General features: G+C 44.5%; 1 non-coding gene across 1 annotated transcript; it reads right to left on the reverse strand.

The window, feature by feature from the left end:
* Nucleotides 1–13,788: 13,788 nt before the first annotated feature.
* On the reverse strand, nucleotides 13,789–13,870 carry TRNAS-GCU (transfer RNA serine (anticodon GCU)). Its single transcript has one exon. It is a non-coding gene; the product is annotated as a tRNA-Ser (tRNA).
* Nucleotides 13,871–18,794: the final 4,924 nt, after the last annotated feature.

The raw sequence follows: 18,794 nt of genomic DNA on the forward strand, positions 1-18,794 counted from the left end.
AATCTGTGGTGAAATAGAGAATGATGTGATTTTTCTTCCATCAATAGATTCCGCAATTCCGATGTAAAGAAAAATTCAAAACTACGTGCATTTAATTGCCCAAGCTTTACCACGGACTATTAACGGGGACAGCGATCACGGAATCCGCAATGCAAATCCAGTCTCGTGAGACCGACCTAAAAAAAGAGAGTTATATGCTTCTCTTAAAGAAGGAAAGGGGATCTGAAAGAATCAGTAGAACATAAACTGCAAAAAAGCTTATTTTATGCTGCCTAAGAGCGGCCACAATCCCATTAGTGTTGGAGCTTGACCTGGTCATTTCTGCAAGAGGATATATGATTAAGGAGAATAATAGAGGAGACGGGTCATCCTTGCCTTGTACTATCAGTGATTTGGAAGGATTTGGAAAAAATCCCAACCACCAGCACCCTGCCTGAGGGGGCACTGTATAAGGCCTGGAGGGCCTTAAAAATATTGTTGTGAAAGCCAAATTTATGGAAATTGGCAAAAGCGAAGCCCCAATGGATTCTGTCAATTGCCTTCTCTGTGTCTAAGGCCAGAGGCAGGGCAGGCAAGGGAGAGCGTCCGGCCTCTGAAACTAAATTTGTCATTCTCCTGGTGGCATCTAGGGCCTTAAAACAACAGCTGATTTGCAAATTTGTGCTTTTATGAGGGATTCAGTTCAGGGGATTGAATAATCATGAGTCTGCAGAAGTCATTAAAGGTGGCATTTTATGTTGAATGCTGAGGAATCACTTGTTTTGTTAGTTGTGTTCAGCTATTTACATTGCTCTTTTATTGCTTTTTTGCAAACGGCTGAACATTTGTATGTTTGGCAAATAAACCTAATTTACTGTGGAGCTGAATAATTTGGATTACAACTGTAAAATCCTAATTCAAATAGACTTCATCTTCTTCATCATCATCTCATGATGATGATATAATCCTTCTGGGCAGCCCCAGACATATGAATATTTTACTTTCCCAGGACAGAAGGACTAGGTCACCTGTCTGAGGATGAGCCTTCAGTAGACCATGACCTGGCAGAGGATGTCACTGTGCATACAGATTATTTGGTCCTCCTGATGGTAAAAACCTTTGGGAGTGACGGTGGTATTATGGGTAATCTACAGGTATTACACAACTGCAGATTATTTTTAGATTGAGATGTCTCTGGCTAAAGGAGACACGAGATTCTGAGTCACTATGGACACAAATCCCAATCTTTGGCCCATGGTCTTATACTGTCCACATGTGAATACTAATAAAAAGGGACACAAAAACATGTGAACAATTAACATACACCCAAAAAAGAAATAAAGGATCATCACTCAATAAACTTAGGAAGCACCACAGAGACAAAAAAGTCACAGTCAACAGGTAAAATTTTTCAGTTGTAAAGTCAAAAGTTTTAGAAAGTCATAAATTTAAAAAAAGGTGAGAAAGTTAAAATCAAACTCAAAATGTTGGACATAAAGTTATAATCATAAGGAGAAAAGGTTCCAATTTTGTGGAATGGAGGGAAGTAAAAACTTGCAGACAACACATAAAACAGAGAGAATGTTGAGTTATTAACCCAGTTCTTTTTTATTAGATGAATAAAAACAGCCAATATTAATGCTTTTCGTGGACACATCCCCTTCTTCAGAAAAGGCTGTGAGAAAGTGTGAAGTCTGTAAGGAGGGAAGTTTCCTGCCACACTAAAGAACAGCGGTTCTTCTCTCTACTGCGGCAGGAAACCTCTCTTATTACAGAGTCCACACTTTCTCCCAGCTGTGTCCTTAAAAATGGTAATACAGGCTGTTCTTAATTATCTAATAAAGAAGAACCGGGGCTATAGTCCAAGACTTTTTCTTCCCCTCGTTCCAGATGCCACGCCCTGTTTCATATAATTAGCAGTTAATGGACAGGCAGCACCTTATCTTGTCTTTGCATGGTAGATTACTTCCTCTACCCCCAGCCATAGCAGAGGTTGCTCCATTCCACTCCTTCTGTTTTTTATAATTTTGTGGAAAGAATCAATAATTTGAAAAAATAATTATGGCAATAAGGGTAAAAATTTAGAAGAAAAACTGAAAATTATTACTCCAATAAAAGCTAAAAAATTTTGAAAAAAATCATACTTCAAACAAATCAATATTGTGAGTAAAAAACCCTTGGAATTTTAAGATACCAACATAATTGCATGAAAAAGTCAATGGATCAAAATTTAAGAGGAAAAAGGCAACATTTAGAAAAGAAATATTAGACGAAAATGGCAAACTGTGAGAATTAAAGTCACTACTTTGAGGAATGGAGTCATAATTGTTGCTTAATTCTGATTCCCTTAACCCTTTATTTTTTCCATCAATGGGACTGTGTGAGGACTTGTTTTTTGCAAGGCCAGCTATAGCTTTTGTTAGTACCATTATGCGGTATGTAGAATAATAATAATAATCTTTATTTGTATAGCGCCAACTTATTCTGCAGGGCTTTCAGGCATGGATAAATGCAAAACAATACAAAAATTACAATGTGAAGTACATTCGGTTTGAAACAAATGGGTTTGGGGGTGGTACAGGAGGTGCAAGGGGGCAGGGGGGAGAAGAGAGACATGGGGAACACAGGCAATCGGAGATTTCATGTGGAAATCAGTTATTAGAAGGCAAACGGGGTGGGGCGCCCTAGAGAGGTCAGGAGATTTGGTATGCTTCCCTGAAGAGGTGCATTTTTAAGGCACGTCTGAAATTTCGTGCATCGGGAATTGTCCGGATGCCTTGGGGTAGAGTGTTCCAGAGGATGGGTGCTGCTCTGGTAAAGTCCTGTAGGCGAGCATGTGAGATTCGTTTTACATGGGTGTTTAGTCTGAGTGTGTTAGCGGATCGGAGTGAGCGGGCTGGGTGGTGTACGGACAGGAGAGAGGCGATGTATGCTAGCGCGGCACCATGTAGAGCTTTGTGGGTGAGGTTGAGAAGTTTAAATTTAGTTCTGCAATGGATGGGCAGCCAATGCAACGACTGGCATAGTGCAGAGGCGTCTGAGTAACGGCTGGATAGAAAAATGAGCCTAGCTGCCGCATTTAGTATGGATTGGAGTGGAGCAAGTCTAGTGCGGGGGAGGCCGATGAGTAGCGAGTTGCAGTAGTCAAGCCGGGAGTGGATGAGGGTGACCACGAGTGTCTTTAGCATGTCCGTGGTGAGGAATGGACGTATTTTAGCAATATTTCTGAGGTGCAGGTGGCATGTTTGGGCTAGAGATTGGATATGGGGGATAAAGGAGAGGTCAGAGTCCAGTGTGACCCCAAGGCAGCGGGCATGCTGTCTGGGGGTTATGATGGTGCCAGACACTGGAATAGAGATATTGAGGGGAAGGTCGGCTGGAGGGTGGAAAGACAAGGAGATCAGTTTTAGAGAGGTTTAGTTTGAGAAAAAGGGAGGACATAGTGTTGGAGACAGCGGACAAACAGTCGGTGATATTTTGGAGGAATGGTCCCGAGATCTCACGAGAGGAGGTTCATAGTTGGGTGTCATCAGCGTAGAGATGGTATTGGAGGCCGAATTTGTGGATGGTTTGTCCAATTGGGGCAGTATAGATAGAGAAGAGAAGGGGACCGAGGACCGAGCCCTGGGGGACCCCAACAGCGAGAGGAAGTGGAGAGGAGATAGAACCAGCAAAAGAGATGCTGAAAGAGTGGTCAGGGAGATAGGAAGAGACCCAGGAGAGAGCAGTGTGCTTTAGACGAATAGAGCGGAGCATAGTGAGAAGGAGGTTATGGTCGACAGTGTCAAATGTGGCAGACAGGTCAAGGAGGATTAGTAGGGAGTAGTCACCTCTCGACCTTGCAGTCATCAGGTCATTTGTTACTTTTGTGAGGGCAGTTTCGGTCGAGTGAAGAGAGCGGAAACCAGACTGGAGGGGGTCGAGGAGTGAGTTGTCAGAGAGAAAGCATGTAAGGCGGGAGTAGACCAGGCATTCTAGTAATTTGGAGATGAAGGGGAGGTTTGAGACAGGTCAGTAGTTGGCAGCATCAGTCGGGTCCAGGGTTGGTTTTTTTAAGCAGAGGGGATATGATGGAGTGTTTAAATGAGATGGGGAAAGTGCCAGAGGTTAGAGAGAGGTTGCAGATTGTGGTAAGGTGAGTAATGAGAGCTGGGGAAAGGGACCGGAGGAGGTGAGAGGGGAGAGGGTCGCTAGCGCAGGTGGTGGGGCGGGTAGCGGAAAGGAGCCTGGAGACTTCTTCCTCTGTCATTGGTTCTAACATAGAAAGTGAGTAAGTTCTGGAAGCAGTGCTGAGGAAACTGGGATTGGGGCTAGCCATGCAGTTTTCAGAGATTTCTTTTCGAATGTTGTCGATTTTTTTCTTTGAAATAGGCAGCTAGTTCTCCAGCAGTCAGGTCTGCCGCAGGGGTCTGTTCTTTGGGGCTGAGGAGGGAGTGGAAGGTCTCAAAGATTCGTTTGGGGTTGTGGGATAGTGAGGAGACAAGGGAGGTGAAATAAACTTGTTTTGCATGGTGAAGGGCTAGGTTATAAGTTTTAAGCATGACTTTGTAGTGGAGGAAGTCTGCTGGCACCTAAAGCACCGCCGGATGAAGCGCATTTGGGTCATGACTCTGAGCCAAGGTTGCCATGGTCTGCTTTTAACAGCTCGAGTCACGGGCGGTACTGCTTCATCCAGGGCACGTCTGAGGGTAGTGTGGTAGTGCTCGGCTGCCAGGTTAGGGCAGGAGAGGAGAGAGATAGGGGACAGGGAGGACTGAATGGTCTCAGCAAACTGTTTAGTGCGGACGGACTGGAAGTTCCTAGAGGTGCGATAGATAGGAGGGTCAGGGGAGATGCTAGGGTGCCTGATGGAGAAAGAGAGAAGGTTGTGATCTGAGAGTGGAAGGGGGAAGTTAGTAAAGTGAGAGGCAGAGCAGAGACGGAGGAAGACTAAATCGAGAGTGTTACCATCTCTATGAGTGGGGGAGTCAGAGATTAGTGATAAGCCAAGGGAGGAGGTAAGCATTAAAAGCCGGGAGGCAGATGAGCTGGGGTCGTTAGTAGGGATGATGAAATCACCAAGGATGAGGGCTGGGATTTCACAGGATAGGAAGTGGGGGAGCCAAGCAGCGAAGTGGTCTAGGAACAGGCGGGTGGGACCTGGGGGCTGGTAAGTAACTGTGACACGCAGGGGCAGTGGGCGGAAGAGTCGCAGGGTGTGGACTTCTTTATTGAGTCATGGGGTGAACAAAAAAAATCTATATTTCTGACCAGGCAGTCATCTTTTTACAGAATTCACCATGATTAATAAATAAAGCGATATTCTTATATTTTGGAATTTTATAGATACGACAATACTGGTTATGTTTATGAATGCTTGATTTTTCTCTTCTGTGAAAATTAGGAAAAAAGCTTTTTTCAAATTTCAGGGTTTTTTTTGTAACGCTTAAAACATTTTTTTCATTTAACAGATTTTTACATTTTTTTTTTACTCCTCATGTGGTACTTGAACTTGCCACCATTTGATCGCTTGGACAATATACTGCAATTCTTCATTATTGTAGTATATTCTATGCCTGATGTTTGCTTCTTAAGCCCTACTGAAGTGGTAGTGTGAGGGTATATGTATATATTGCCATATGTTTTTTATGCTTTTATACCTGTATGCAAGTTCTATTCAAAGTTAAAATGAGAAAAACTTATATGTCGCCTTACATCAGATATTCCAAAAGTTTGCAAGGCCGAGAGAGATGTGTCCAGAAATTCAGAGATGATACAGAACCGAACACGAAGGCCGTGTACTTGGCTGTTTTCCCAGAAGCGCCATATCTAGATAACGACTGTTCAACTACATATATAACTTTCACTGTCTCAGGCCGGAAATCCGGACTTTACATATATGGTTATGCGGTGAATTTGAGCCAATGAGCCCATCACCCATTCCTAGTGATGAGACCAAAGGGTATAAGATCCCATGTAATCTGTAATAAAGTGCGCAGTCATGTCCCCGTGTGAGGAACTATACCAGACCTCCGTGTGTGGTGTCTCTTCTTTACCGCCGGCCGCAGGGCATTGGGGTGGGCCTGATTGGTGCTGTACGCAGAATTTTCCCTGACAAATGGCGCCCAACGAAAGTGGGATGGTAAAACCGGAGCTGTGCAGCGCAGTCCACCCGGATCCACGCCACGGGGAAGCCGTCCTGCTGCAAACCGAGCCTGATCAACTTACAGAACTCCAGGTAAGACCAGCATATATTTATGTTATGTTTTACGCTGAGAGTCTTGCAGCAGGAGGGACTATCTGTGTTTTGTGACCGGACGGGTTGGGTTAGGAGTTCTACACGGTAACTCGTGGGCTTCGGGTTTGCCGTCACGGACCACTGACCGTGATAAGCGCACCAATCGCTCACCCAGGAACTAGTCTGTAGTCTATTTGTACTCTGACGTCCGTAGCGTTTTAACGATAGTGAAGGTTGTTTGTTGTATCTGCAGAATTTTTTTTCTCTTTTCATTTGGTCTCACAGACGAAGGAACCCTCCGTTTTGGTTTATTTAGTTGTTGATGGTTTAGCTGAGAGGGATGCACTCTGTGAGATAGGTCCCATAGACGAAGGAACCCTCCGTTTTGGTTTATTTAGTTGTTGATGGTTTAGCAGAGAGGGATACACTCTGTGAGATAGGTCCCACAGAAGAAGAGACCCTTGGTTTTAGTTTATTTAGTTGTTGATGGTTTAGCTGAGAGGGATGCACTATATGGGACTGGTTCCATAGAAGAAGATACCTTCGGTTGTTTTGCCAGTATATAAGGGGCTAACAATTCGGGTCAGAAGGATGCACTCTATGGAGCGTGTTATTATTATTATTGTTGTTGTTGTTCTAATATGCGTAAGACCTTATTAAAGAGGTTAGAGCCCCTCAAGGGCTGCCGCCGTGCGGATCAATTGATGGCGGAGAGACAAGGGTCCCAATTTGTAAACTGTAAGAAAACTCTTATGAAAATGTGTAACAAGGACCCGCACGGTAGATTACAGTATGGTGACTGGGAGGAGGTCCTTAGGACCAAGAAGGGCGCCTTGAAAGACCAAGGTTTGCTAGAAAGTGCTGGAGTGAGGAGGAGAGAGAGACAGTCAGAGAAAGTTAAGTATGTACACGTATTAAGAAAGTATCCGTAAGTGAAATGTTGGAAAGTACAGTAAGTGATCAAGAGGGTGTCGGGAGAGTGTCTATTGAGGGTTACATTGGCAGTTAGGTAGGGAGAGAAGTATGGGGAACAAGCAAAGTCGAGAAGAAGGTTACAAGACATGTGATTTGTTGGCAAAGAGAGAGGAAAAGGTGTATAATATGTATAATCCATACTAGGTGGATATATATGTGTGTATATATATATATATATATATATATATATATGTGTGCAAATGGTTAACTGAGCTTGCTTTTAGAGGAGAAGGATTGTTTACTTGAAGCTGCAGTGTCTTAGTCTAGCTTCTCAAGGCAGAGATAACAGTTATTTTGCAAAGGTGGGGGCTTTCAGACTTGACTCAAACTCAGGGTCACAGAAACTAAAATACTTCAGCGTTTAATATAGCATATAATAGCTTCAGTAAATAAGAAAGATAGAATGTCTCAGTCACTCAGCAAATTTTTTTCACATAATTTGTCAAAAATAGCGCTCATTCACAATCTCATCTCAATAGAATCATGTACTTTATAACATTATAGCACTCACCTCAATGTTTTTCAACTGATGTATGTTTGTTTGTCACACTTTTTGTCTGTGCATCTGTATGTACTGGTACACCTTCAATAGGGGGTGACGGAGCAGACTTGAGCAAATGGATGGGTGAGAGTTAGTGCCCCGTGTTCAGGCTGTGATGAATGTAAAATGTGTGATGCAGATATTGACTGGGGATAAAAGTTCCCCCCCCCCGTGCATTAGACTTTACTTGTTTGAGATGTGGATGCTTAGACTGTTAAGCTTAAATGAAGGTGTGAAAAAAGACGCAAGCGACCAGTATCGAGGGGGTGGAGATAGATGATGTAAAGGACGTAATGTTTCATCCCTCTTGTCCACAAGGGAGGGGGTGGGGATCTTGAGCAGCTAGTAAAAGTTTTTTTGTTTTTTTATTCTCCTGTCTCAAATTTGATAAGACATTGCAGGCAGGATCAGTTTAATAATGAATTTGCTTAAAGGAATATCACATTTCAAATATTAATAGAGGTTTGTAGATTATTCTGCCCTGATGTAACTCTTGTCTCTGTTATTGGTGCTAACATTTTACAGGCCTTATCTGCATCCATCAAATCTTTTTACAATGTTGTACTACCTTGAACTCGGTTACTCTTCTTACAATTGAGTACCCTGGTTCAAAGGGGGGGAGGAGAAGGCATAGGTGATCTAGGTATTGCAAATCAGCCATTTTTAAATTTTTTGCAACAAGATTCTGATCTTTTTGAAATAGAATATCAGCCTGATTGTCTAGCATTGATGCAACAAGAAAATTTAAGTTCTAAAAAGTTACTGAAAGCCCTTGCTAACAATGCATATTTTGAGTTGTTTTTTATAGATGGTGCCAGGGTGATTGACGACTCCACACTGGATATGCAGTGGTCACACAACAAGATGTCCTAAAAGCAGAAGCTCTGCCTCCGCATGTCGCAGTACAAGAAGCGGAACTAAAGGCCCTCACTGAGGCGTGTAGAGTGGCAGAAGGTAAGACGGCAATCATTTGCACTGATTCCCGGTATGCATTTGGCATAGCTCATGATTACGGCCCAACATGGAAGGCCAGACAGTTTTTTTACCTCAGCAGGACAGCCAATTAAGAATGGTGCAGCGGTGCAGAGTCTCACAGAGGCCCTACTACTACCTGACAAAGTGGAAAGCTCACACCAATTCCTACATCAGAGAAACAAGAGGCAACGCCATCAGAGACCACACAGCAAAGGCAGCGGCCCTCAAGCCGTGGAAGAAAAGAAGAATTTAACAATAACTTTGGACTTTGACTAAACTTTGGACTTTGATAAAAACTTGGACTTTGATAAAAACTTGGACTTTGATAAAAACTTGGACTTTGATAAAAACGTGGACTTTGATAAAAACTTTGGACTTTGACAAACCACAGGGAAGAAAAAACGGCTGTCCGCGCTCCTAGGGATATCAGACTGTTATCCAGGATAATCAATTCCTTCTTTTTATTGGGAACACATCTTGGACTTTGACAAAAACTTTGGACTTTGACAAAAACTTTGGACTTTGATAAAAACTTTGGACTTTGATATGCTAAAGACTTTATAGTTACAAGCCAGCAAGAAAGAAAAAGACAAATGGACTAAATATGGGAACAGCAGAAACAGGACGGTGTATGGCGAACAGTCAACAGCACTTGCCTACCATGGTCCCTGTGCCCCATAATGGCCCAGCTGATGCACGGAAAGACGCACCTCTCAAAGCAGCAATGATGTCGACGCTTGAACAAGGACGGGTGGCTCCTGGGTTTTCTGTAGCTGCTGCATTATTTGTCCAATTTTGCATGATCTTTGCCGTAAGCAACAGGGCAGAAGTAAATTTGCCACATCACACTTGCCTAGACCACTCTACCCATTTCAGGGATTGCAAATTGGCTACACTCAGCTCCCACTTGTTGAGAAGCATGAATATGTGCTTGTTGTTGTTGATGTTTTTCAGGTTGGAGAGACCTACTCTGTTACCAAAGTAAATAAGCAGGTAACCGCACAGAAGCTCATGAATAAGGTAATCTGCAGATATGGGGCACCGGAAGTGATTGAGTCAAACAAAGGTACACACTTCACAGGTGAAATAATGCAACACATCATGTCTGCTTTGGGTATATTTCAGGTTTTTCACACACCCTACCATCCGCGGAGTAGTGGGAAAGTAGATACAAAAGGCAATGAAGAAAACAGGCAAATCTTGAATTGAGTGTCTTCCATTAGTTTTTTCTTTTCTCCAGTATCAGAGTTTGGGAAATGATTCTCTTGTTAATTTTGTCATAGGCCTCTCCAAGGAATTGTCAATAATGCATTCTGCAGTCTCTGCTTTTCTCCCAGGTCCTACAGATGAGTGTAACAATCTGAAACCAGGTGACAGGGTCTATGTGAAAAAATTTGAGAGAGAAACCCTGTTTGAATGTCCCTACCAGATGTTGCTCACCACCCCAACTGCAGTCAAGCTCGAAGGAAAGCCCACTTGGATCCACACTTCGCACTGCAAAAACTCATGATCCTGCATATCCTTTACATGCTATAATGTGGTACAATTCCTCTAACACACACCTTTGACTACTGTACACTAGCCCCCTGTTTCAGAACAAATTAATACAATCAAATGTGCAATATGAAGACTACACTGAAGGTTAGAATCCAACAACGCATCGTGCTAAGAGAGAAGTTGACGCTCCAGGTGGTAACTTTGATCCACATGTATACATAGATGCAATAGGAGTGCCAAGGGGGGTGCCAGATGAATTTAATTCTAGAGATCAGGTTAAAGCAGGTTTTGAGACCTTATTTGCTATTGTCACTGTTAATAATAATGTAGATTGGATGAATTATATCTATTACAATCAGCAGAGGTTTGTAAACTACACCAGGGATGCTTTACAAGGGTTAGCTGACCAGTTAGGGCCCACTGCATCCATGGCGTTCCAAAATAAAATGACCCTGGATATGATTTTAGCAGAAAGAGGTGGGGTATGTAATTTCCTGTATGTGTATTATCCCTTTGATAAAAGAGTATGAGTAAGGGACTGGATAATGTGACACCAACATTTCCCTTGTTTGAAAAAGATGAAGAGCCAGTTCCGATAATGCCAACCACGTACGTTACCAGAAGAATGGAGAAATGTACTAGTACTGCGCCTGTCCCGATCTCCTAAGATGGACTGTCAGTGGAATTCCCATTTGCCTAGGGTTAGTGCAGAAGACCTTAGGTTCGAGCGAGGGCGCACCCTGTGGGGTGTTAACTTGTACAGATAGAGGGTATGGATGCCCGGAAATGAGCCCAGGGAATCCATGGCCTCCTTCTGAAGTGAGGTAGGGATCCCCCCTCCTAGGAGTAGGGACTTACGGGCAGTGGAGAAACCCTGACGCAAGGGAGAGGCGACCGAGGAAGAGTGCAAGGTCTGGTGCTTGATCTCCATATAAGTTTTTAGGGGGGTTTGTGAGGGTATATGTATATATTGCCATATGTTTTTTATGCTTTTATACCTGTATGCAAGTTCTATTCAAAGTTAAAATGAGAAAAACTTATATGTCGCCTTACATCAGATATTCCAAAAGTTTGCAAGGCCGAGAGAGATGTGTCCAGAAATTCAGAGATGATACAGAACCGAACACGAAGGCCGTGTACTTGGCTGTTTTCCCAGAAGCGCCATATCTAGATAACGACTGTTCAACTACGTATATAACTTTCACTGTCTCAGGCCGGAAATCCGGACTTTACATATATGGTTATGCAGTGAATTTGAGCCAATGAGCCCATCACCCATTCCTAGTGATGAGACCAAAGGGTATAAGATCCCATGTAATCAGTAATAAAGTGCGCAGTCATGTCCCCGTGTGAGGAACTATACCAGACCTCCGTGTGTGGTGTCTCTTCTTTACCGCCGGCCGCGGGGCATTGGGGTGGGCCTGATTGGTGCTGTACGCGGAATTTACCCTGACAGTAGGCCCCCTGTCCATGGGCGTGATTCTGCCAGTGGTAAATCACCAGCGAATCACGCTATGGAAAGCGGCGGCCCCGTATCCACAAGTAGAGAATTATTGCAATTCACCGCTCGCGGCCGGCAATTTGCAGCATGCTGCTAATTGCCGCGATTCTCCGCGGTCAGCCTATCTGTCAGATAGGCTGACAGCGGAGATCCGTCCGCCGGCTCATGCTCCCTGGCGGTGGCTCCCGCAACGGAGATCTGCCGCAGGATGCCGCAACGACCGTAGACAGGGGGCCTTACTGCAGCAGGGCTTAAAAAGTTGACATCCATAGAAGGCTTGATATGGCAACCCAAAAGAAAAATCCTTTCAGGAGCAACCATAGTTTGGCTAGTGAAGCTCCTGGAAAAAGTTTGATTAAACCCTAATCTAGAGCACAACAGAGGTCATTGACACATCTCAGAATCTATAAAATTGAGAAAATCATCATGGCTTCTACTTTGGCTTATAGTGCCAACTTTGCCTTGGTGTGGAGCAGAGGTGTAACTTGAAACTTCTGGGCCCAAATGCAAAATCTGTAATGGGGCCCCAAACTCTAATGCTTTATTGATAGTACTAGGCTTACTATATGGAGAAAATGGGCCTTATGGGCCCCCTAAGGGTTCTGGGCCCAGTAGCAACCGTATCCCCTATAGTTACGCCCCTGGTGTGGAGGGTGTAGGTAAATAGACAATGTCATAGCAGCACTCAAACAAGTGGCTCACACCCTCAGGTGTCTTACAGCCACAATAATGTCACGCCTTAGGCTGATGGTAATTATGATGTGTATTTAAACCATGAGTGTGGGTAGTCTAGTTGGGCTTGAGAAAGATCCTATCCGGATCGAAACATCACCGCTACTACCTTGCTGTGCAGTCCATATTGCTGTATATGCTATTGGAACCATGATGGAATAAAGTTCCCTTTTTTATTCATCTCTTTGCCGTAAATGCTGCCTCTTTACGTATGGATAACCTGGAGGATGTAGGTAAACTATATGCTTTTTTTCAAAAACAACGCTCCGCTTGTCATTGAGCGGGGTCTGGTAGAGCAGCTCAGTAACCTCCACTGGAATGCTATAATAACAGACCCAGCCCATGAACCAAAGAGGCGGTATTTCTGATTGAAAAATAGACCTTTTTATCTAAACTGTCACTGCACGGTTCCACTGCGGCTCACCTGTCATTGGAGATGCGGTGGGATGCCGATGTTTTTTGCAGCCTGCACGCTCCATGGCTTGGTGTCTCTGCCTTCTCCCTGCATTCAGCCTATAGGGCTTGCACGCACTCCTGTCCAACCCCTTAAAGGGCCAATGCATTCATTCCCATCTGGTCCCCCCATCAATCACCCCCTGCTATTTTAGGCATGGAGGGTGCCTAAACAATTAGTCATTTGTAGCCATTGTCATTTGAGTATTATGGTGTTTCACTTCTGCCTGTTTCTTGACTATTCTGACTTCTGTGCTTCATGATCTTGGTTCTGATTATTTAATTATGCTATTGCTGCCCCAACCATCTGCCTGGACTTTTTCCTCTGCATCTGCGCCGGTCAACCATCTACACTCCTGTTTACTCCATCAGGTCCAGCCCTTTGGGCCTGTGCAGCGTTGGCAGCCACACCACTGGCACTATCTGTGTGAGTAATGGCTTGGAGACCACACAGAAAATACCGTATCCCGCTGGAGGGTTCCTCTGTTGCTGCCTCCACAGATAGCCCTAAGCCGAATCGCGTTGTGGCAAGATGGGTTCGCATCCTCCTGCCTCACATAAACTCAGACAAAACCACTTTCTACTAATCATCAGGTGGCTCCACATAGCTGATCCTCAGTACTCCAGTAACGTTATGTAGATGATACTTTTTGCATGAGGCTATCTGCTTTTGAATCTTTCTTTTGTGCCATAAACTACATATTGTATTATATCATTTATATGCTGGCCTTTTTTTGCATTGTATCTACTGTATATCATACATTTATACTGTATGTCACTGTACACACAATTACATCTACTCTCTGACTTTAAAGTTCCAGGTCCCGTTATCAGATATTATGCGCAATAAAGGAATTCTTCCCATCTGCTCAGTATACTGGAAAATAAATTTTTAACAAGGGATAAAAAAAGAACTTGCGACGAGGGTGGGATTTGAACCCACGCGTGCAGAGCACAATGGATTAGCAGTCCATCGCCTTAACCACTCGGCCACCTCGTCACCTGTTACTCCTCCCCCATGTAGCCTGCTCACGGACACCACCTGATATTGTGCACACAGCTGCAGGTGTTCTCTACTGCACACAGGAGTCATATGTTCTGACAGAAAAAGCTACATCTATCTGTCTATCTCATATCTTTCTATCTTATATCTATCCATCTCATATCTATCTATCTATCTAATATCTCTCTCCCATATCTATCTATCTATCTATCTACCTATCTACCTATCTATCTATCTATCTATATCTATATCTATCCATTTCATATCTATCTATCCATCTGTCTATCTATCTATCTATCTCATATCTATCTATCTGTCTATCTCATATCTATCTATCTCATATCTATCTATCTATCCATCTGTCTCTCATATCTATCTATCTATCCATCTGTCTATCTCATATCTATCCATTTCATATCTATCGCATATCTATATTTCTCTATTTATCTATTTCATATTTATTTGTTTATCAATTTCATATATATACATCTAATTTCTATCTATCTCATATCTATCTAATATCTATCTATATATCTCATATCTATCTCTCTATCTCAAATATCTCTCATATCTATCTATCTAGCCAAACTGAGGTGCGATCACTCCCTTCTGATCTTCCTCGACCTCTCCGCAGCATTCAACACTGTTGACCACAAACTCCTCCTCAGTATGCTTCGTTCCATTGGTCTAAAGGACATTGCCCTCTCCTGGTTTTTCTCCTACCTATCTGACTGCTCATTCAGCGTCTCTTTGTCTGACTCTACCTCCCCTTCTCTTCCCCTTGCTGTTGGGGTCCGACGGGGCTCGGTCCTCAGCCCCCTCCTTTTCTCCATCTACACAGCCCCTATTGGACAGACCATCAGGAGATTTGGCCTCCAATACCACCTCTACGCCGACGACACCCAGCTATACACCTCTTCCCATGACATCTCTGCACCTTTCCTCCAAAACATCACTAACTGTCTTTCCACTGTCTCTAACACTTTGTCCTCTCTCTACCTAAAACTAAACCTCTCTAAAACTGACCTCTTGGTGTTTTCGCCCTCTACTAACCGACTTCATCCTAATATCTCCATCTCAGTGTGTGGTGCCACCATAACTGCCATAACTGGCTTGGGGTCATATTCGATGCCTATCTCTCCTTTACCCCCTACATCCAATCTCTGGCCCGAACCTGTCAGCTGAATCTCAAGAGCATCTCAAGAATCCACTCTTTTCTCACCATGGACACGCTAAAAATGCTCACTGTAGCCCTCATCCACTCTCGGCTCGATTATTGCAACTTGTTGCTGATCGGCCTCCCCGCGCCAGACTCTACCCTCTCCAATCCATCCTGAATGTGACAGCCAGGCTCATCTTCCTGTCCAGCCGCTACTCAGACGCCTCTGCCCTGTGCCAGTCACTGCACTGGCTGCCCGTCAAATACAGAATTCAATTTAAACTCACTACCTTCATCCACAAATCCATCCAAAACACAGTGCCACCCTATATTGCCTCCCAAATCCATCACCCAGCTTGCGCCCTCCGCTCTACTAACGAAACCAGACTGAGTGCCACTTTAATTCGGACCTCTCATTTTCGTCTCCAAGACTTCTCCAGAGCAGCACCGCTCCTCTGGAATGCACTACCAAAGGCTATCCGGGCAATCCAGGACTCGCAGAACTTCAGGCGTGCTCTAAAAACGCACCTCTTCAAGTACCATATTCCCTAAACCAAACCCCTCTGTACGCCGCCTGATAACATGTTCCCTGACCTATGGACTGCAATACCGGCTAGCCGCCATCAACTGCCTCCTGCAGTCACACCGATTCTGCTGTCACACAGCTTAATGTCTGACCATTGTCTATGTGTATAGCATCCCTCACTCTCCACCTCACCATACTGTGCACACCGCCAGCCCTTTACCTTCTGTATCACCCCATTACTTGTAGTATGTAAGCTCGTTGGAGCAGGACCTGCACCCCTACTGTTTCCATCAATTGATCACTATGTAACCGTGGTTCTGAAATTTTTGTACTTTTGTCGTCCTGTATCCCCCTGTCTATGTAATCGCTGCGGAATATGTTGGCGCTATACAAATAAAGACAGCTTTTCGTACAGCATTATTTTTGAAACTCTTATAATAATTGGGCTAAGTATAAGTGTAGGCTTAGGCAGTATAAATTCTGGCTGCCATGTAGATGTGTTGTGCAAGTTTATGCTGTTGGTTGTTAAAGCTGAGGGGGTTTGTTCGCCAAGAGGCAAGTCGACGGAGATAGAGGAACCGGTTTGCTTAGCACCTTATATATAAGACTAGTAATTATTAGGAAATTATAGTACTAGTGTTTCTGGTGGCCACACAGCTCTGCTACGTGCACGTCACACATAGCTCTGCTACATTGCTTTCGCATGTGAGCTGCATGTTATTTACGAACTTCAGCAGCTCGCTGAGGAGACATGTTTGCTCGTTGCTTTCGCATATCTGCTGCACGAGATTTACAAACTTTAGCTGGTGGCTGAGGTAACATTGTGGTTTGTCGCTGTGTCATGTGAGCTGCATTAGCTCTGTTGTAACATTTTTCCACAACAGCGACGGTTTGTTTCAACACTGGACAATGGTTGATGATTAGATGAAGCCTGGACTGGTGTTGGTGGCATTAGCACTTGAGATGATATGATATCACTTTCAGGAGATGTGAAGATAGTGGGGATGGAAAATGCTTCAATGTTGTTGGTCAATATGCACTGCCAGCTATGTATGTGGACATTTGTGAGATGTCATTTGTTGGAGTCTCCACACAGGTGTCCAGCTGTCTCACAACAAACTACAAGCTTTCAGACTGAGTACTGCTGTATCCATAGCAACTGAGACTGCAGGGGTTTGTGGGGAATGTAGTCTACCCATAACCCCTCATTCAGTGCACAAGGAGGAAAAAGGACATGTGATGACATCACTGTCATGTGATCAGGGGGTTGAGCTAAGAGCTGGTACTTGTAAAATTGTGAGGTGTCATTCATTGGAATATCCACACAGGTGTTTAGATGTCTCACAACCAGGTACAAACTGCCAGACTAAACACTGCTGTATCCATAGCAACTTTGGCCACAGAGGTGTGTCGGAGAAGTAGTCTGCCGATAATTCCTCATTCAGTGCAGAAGGCCGGCTGCACACGGCCATGACGGGCTCCGCCGTGGAATATTCCGCGGTGAAGCCCGTCACGGCGCCTCCCAGAGACCCCATACTTACCAGTGGATCCGGCGTCCTGGGTCCCGCATGACGCTTCGGCGTGACGCGCCCACAGTGTCACATGACGCGACCATCCGTGTCATATGACACGCCGGCCGCATCATATGACGCGGTGGCGGTGGGCGGAGAGGCGATTTCACGCTATCTTCCGCTGTGCTACACATACACCCGCGGCAAATAGAGCATGCCGCGGGTTGGGACGGGAGATTTCACGGTGCGGAATTCCGCGATGGAATTCCGCACCGTGAGCATTTAGCTATTAGGTTCAATAGAACCTAATAGCTGCGGGCAAAGCGGCGGATTTTCGCCGCATATTACGCGGCTGAAATCCGTCCGTGGGAAGGAGGCCGAAGGAGGATAAAGGTCCTGTGATGACATCACTGTCATGTGATCAGGGGGTTGAGATAAGAGCCGGTAACTGACATCACAGGTGCTGTCAGGCTCCGCATGTAACTCACACATCACACACACGGATTGACGTATAATTGGTCATTAGCACTTTGATTGGTCACCCACCACAAGAGAGACTTCACCACAGAACATGTCCACTACGTATGGGATGTTTTTCCCAAAGTGTTGCAACCTCTAAAACAGCTTGGAGAGTATTTCTGAACTATCGATGGGACTAGATAGGATCTGTGTAGAATTTTAAGTGATGATTCATCAAGCGTAACTTTCGAGATAAATTTATAGCAATGCTGGGGGAGATACAGTATCTAGGTCTGATTCCCAGCGCTGCATAAATGGGTGTTTAATTCCAGTTGGAGGTTGGTTCAGGTTGGCGTACATTTGGGATATCGTACCTGTTTGTAGTGGGGTCCACATACAGGTTCTCTCTAATGCTGTGGGAATGGTAGGAATGTTAGTGGAATCTAGCAGGGAATGGAGGAAACTGTATATTTGCCTCATTTCGAACCAGAGATGCTCTGAGATTAAAGGGGTTGTCCCGCGCCGAAACGTTTTTTTTTTTTTTCAATAGCCCCCCTGTTCGGCGCGAGACAAACCCGATGCAGGGGTTTAAAAAAAAAACCGGATAGTGCTTACCTGAATCCCTGCGCTCCGGTGACTTCTTACTTACCTTGCGAAGATGGCCGCCGGGATCTTCACCCTCGGTGGACCGCAGGTCTTCTGTGCGGTCCATTGCCGATTCCAGCCTCCTGATTGGCTGGAATCGGCACACGTGATGGGGCGGAGCTACGAGGAGCCGCTCTCCGGCACGAGCGGCCCCATTCAGAAGAAAGAAGACCGGACTGCGCAAGCGTGTCTAATCGGGCGATTAGACGCTGAAAATTACACGGCACCATGGAGACGGGGACGCTAGCAACGGAGCAGGTAAGTGAATAACTTCTGTATGGCTCATAATTAATGCACAATGTACATTACAAAGTGCATTAATATGGCCATACAGAAGTGTATAACCCCACTTTGTTTCGCGGGACAACCCCTTTAATTATTTTTCTACCAATTGTTTCGATGTGAAGAGTTTGTAATGCGGCATGAAATGATGTAGTAAAGTGATGCCTCTTCTCCGCCACCATGGAAAGCTGTCTTTCTGGGTGCTCAGTATAAACACTTGATTAGGGATTACAGGTAGCAGTGGGGGGAGAGATGACATCATAGAATTTTAAATCTATTTCTCCTCCAAATCAAAAAGAGGTGGTGGTTTAGCGGTGATGGGTGTTGGATGGTTATGTG

Source organism: Eleutherodactylus coqui, chromosome 3, assembly GCF_035609145.1.
Source record: "Eleutherodactylus coqui strain aEleCoq1 chromosome 3, aEleCoq1.hap1, whole genome shotgun sequence".
Classification (NCBI taxonomy): Eukaryota; Metazoa; Chordata; class Amphibia; order Anura; family Eleutherodactylidae; genus Eleutherodactylus; species Eleutherodactylus coqui.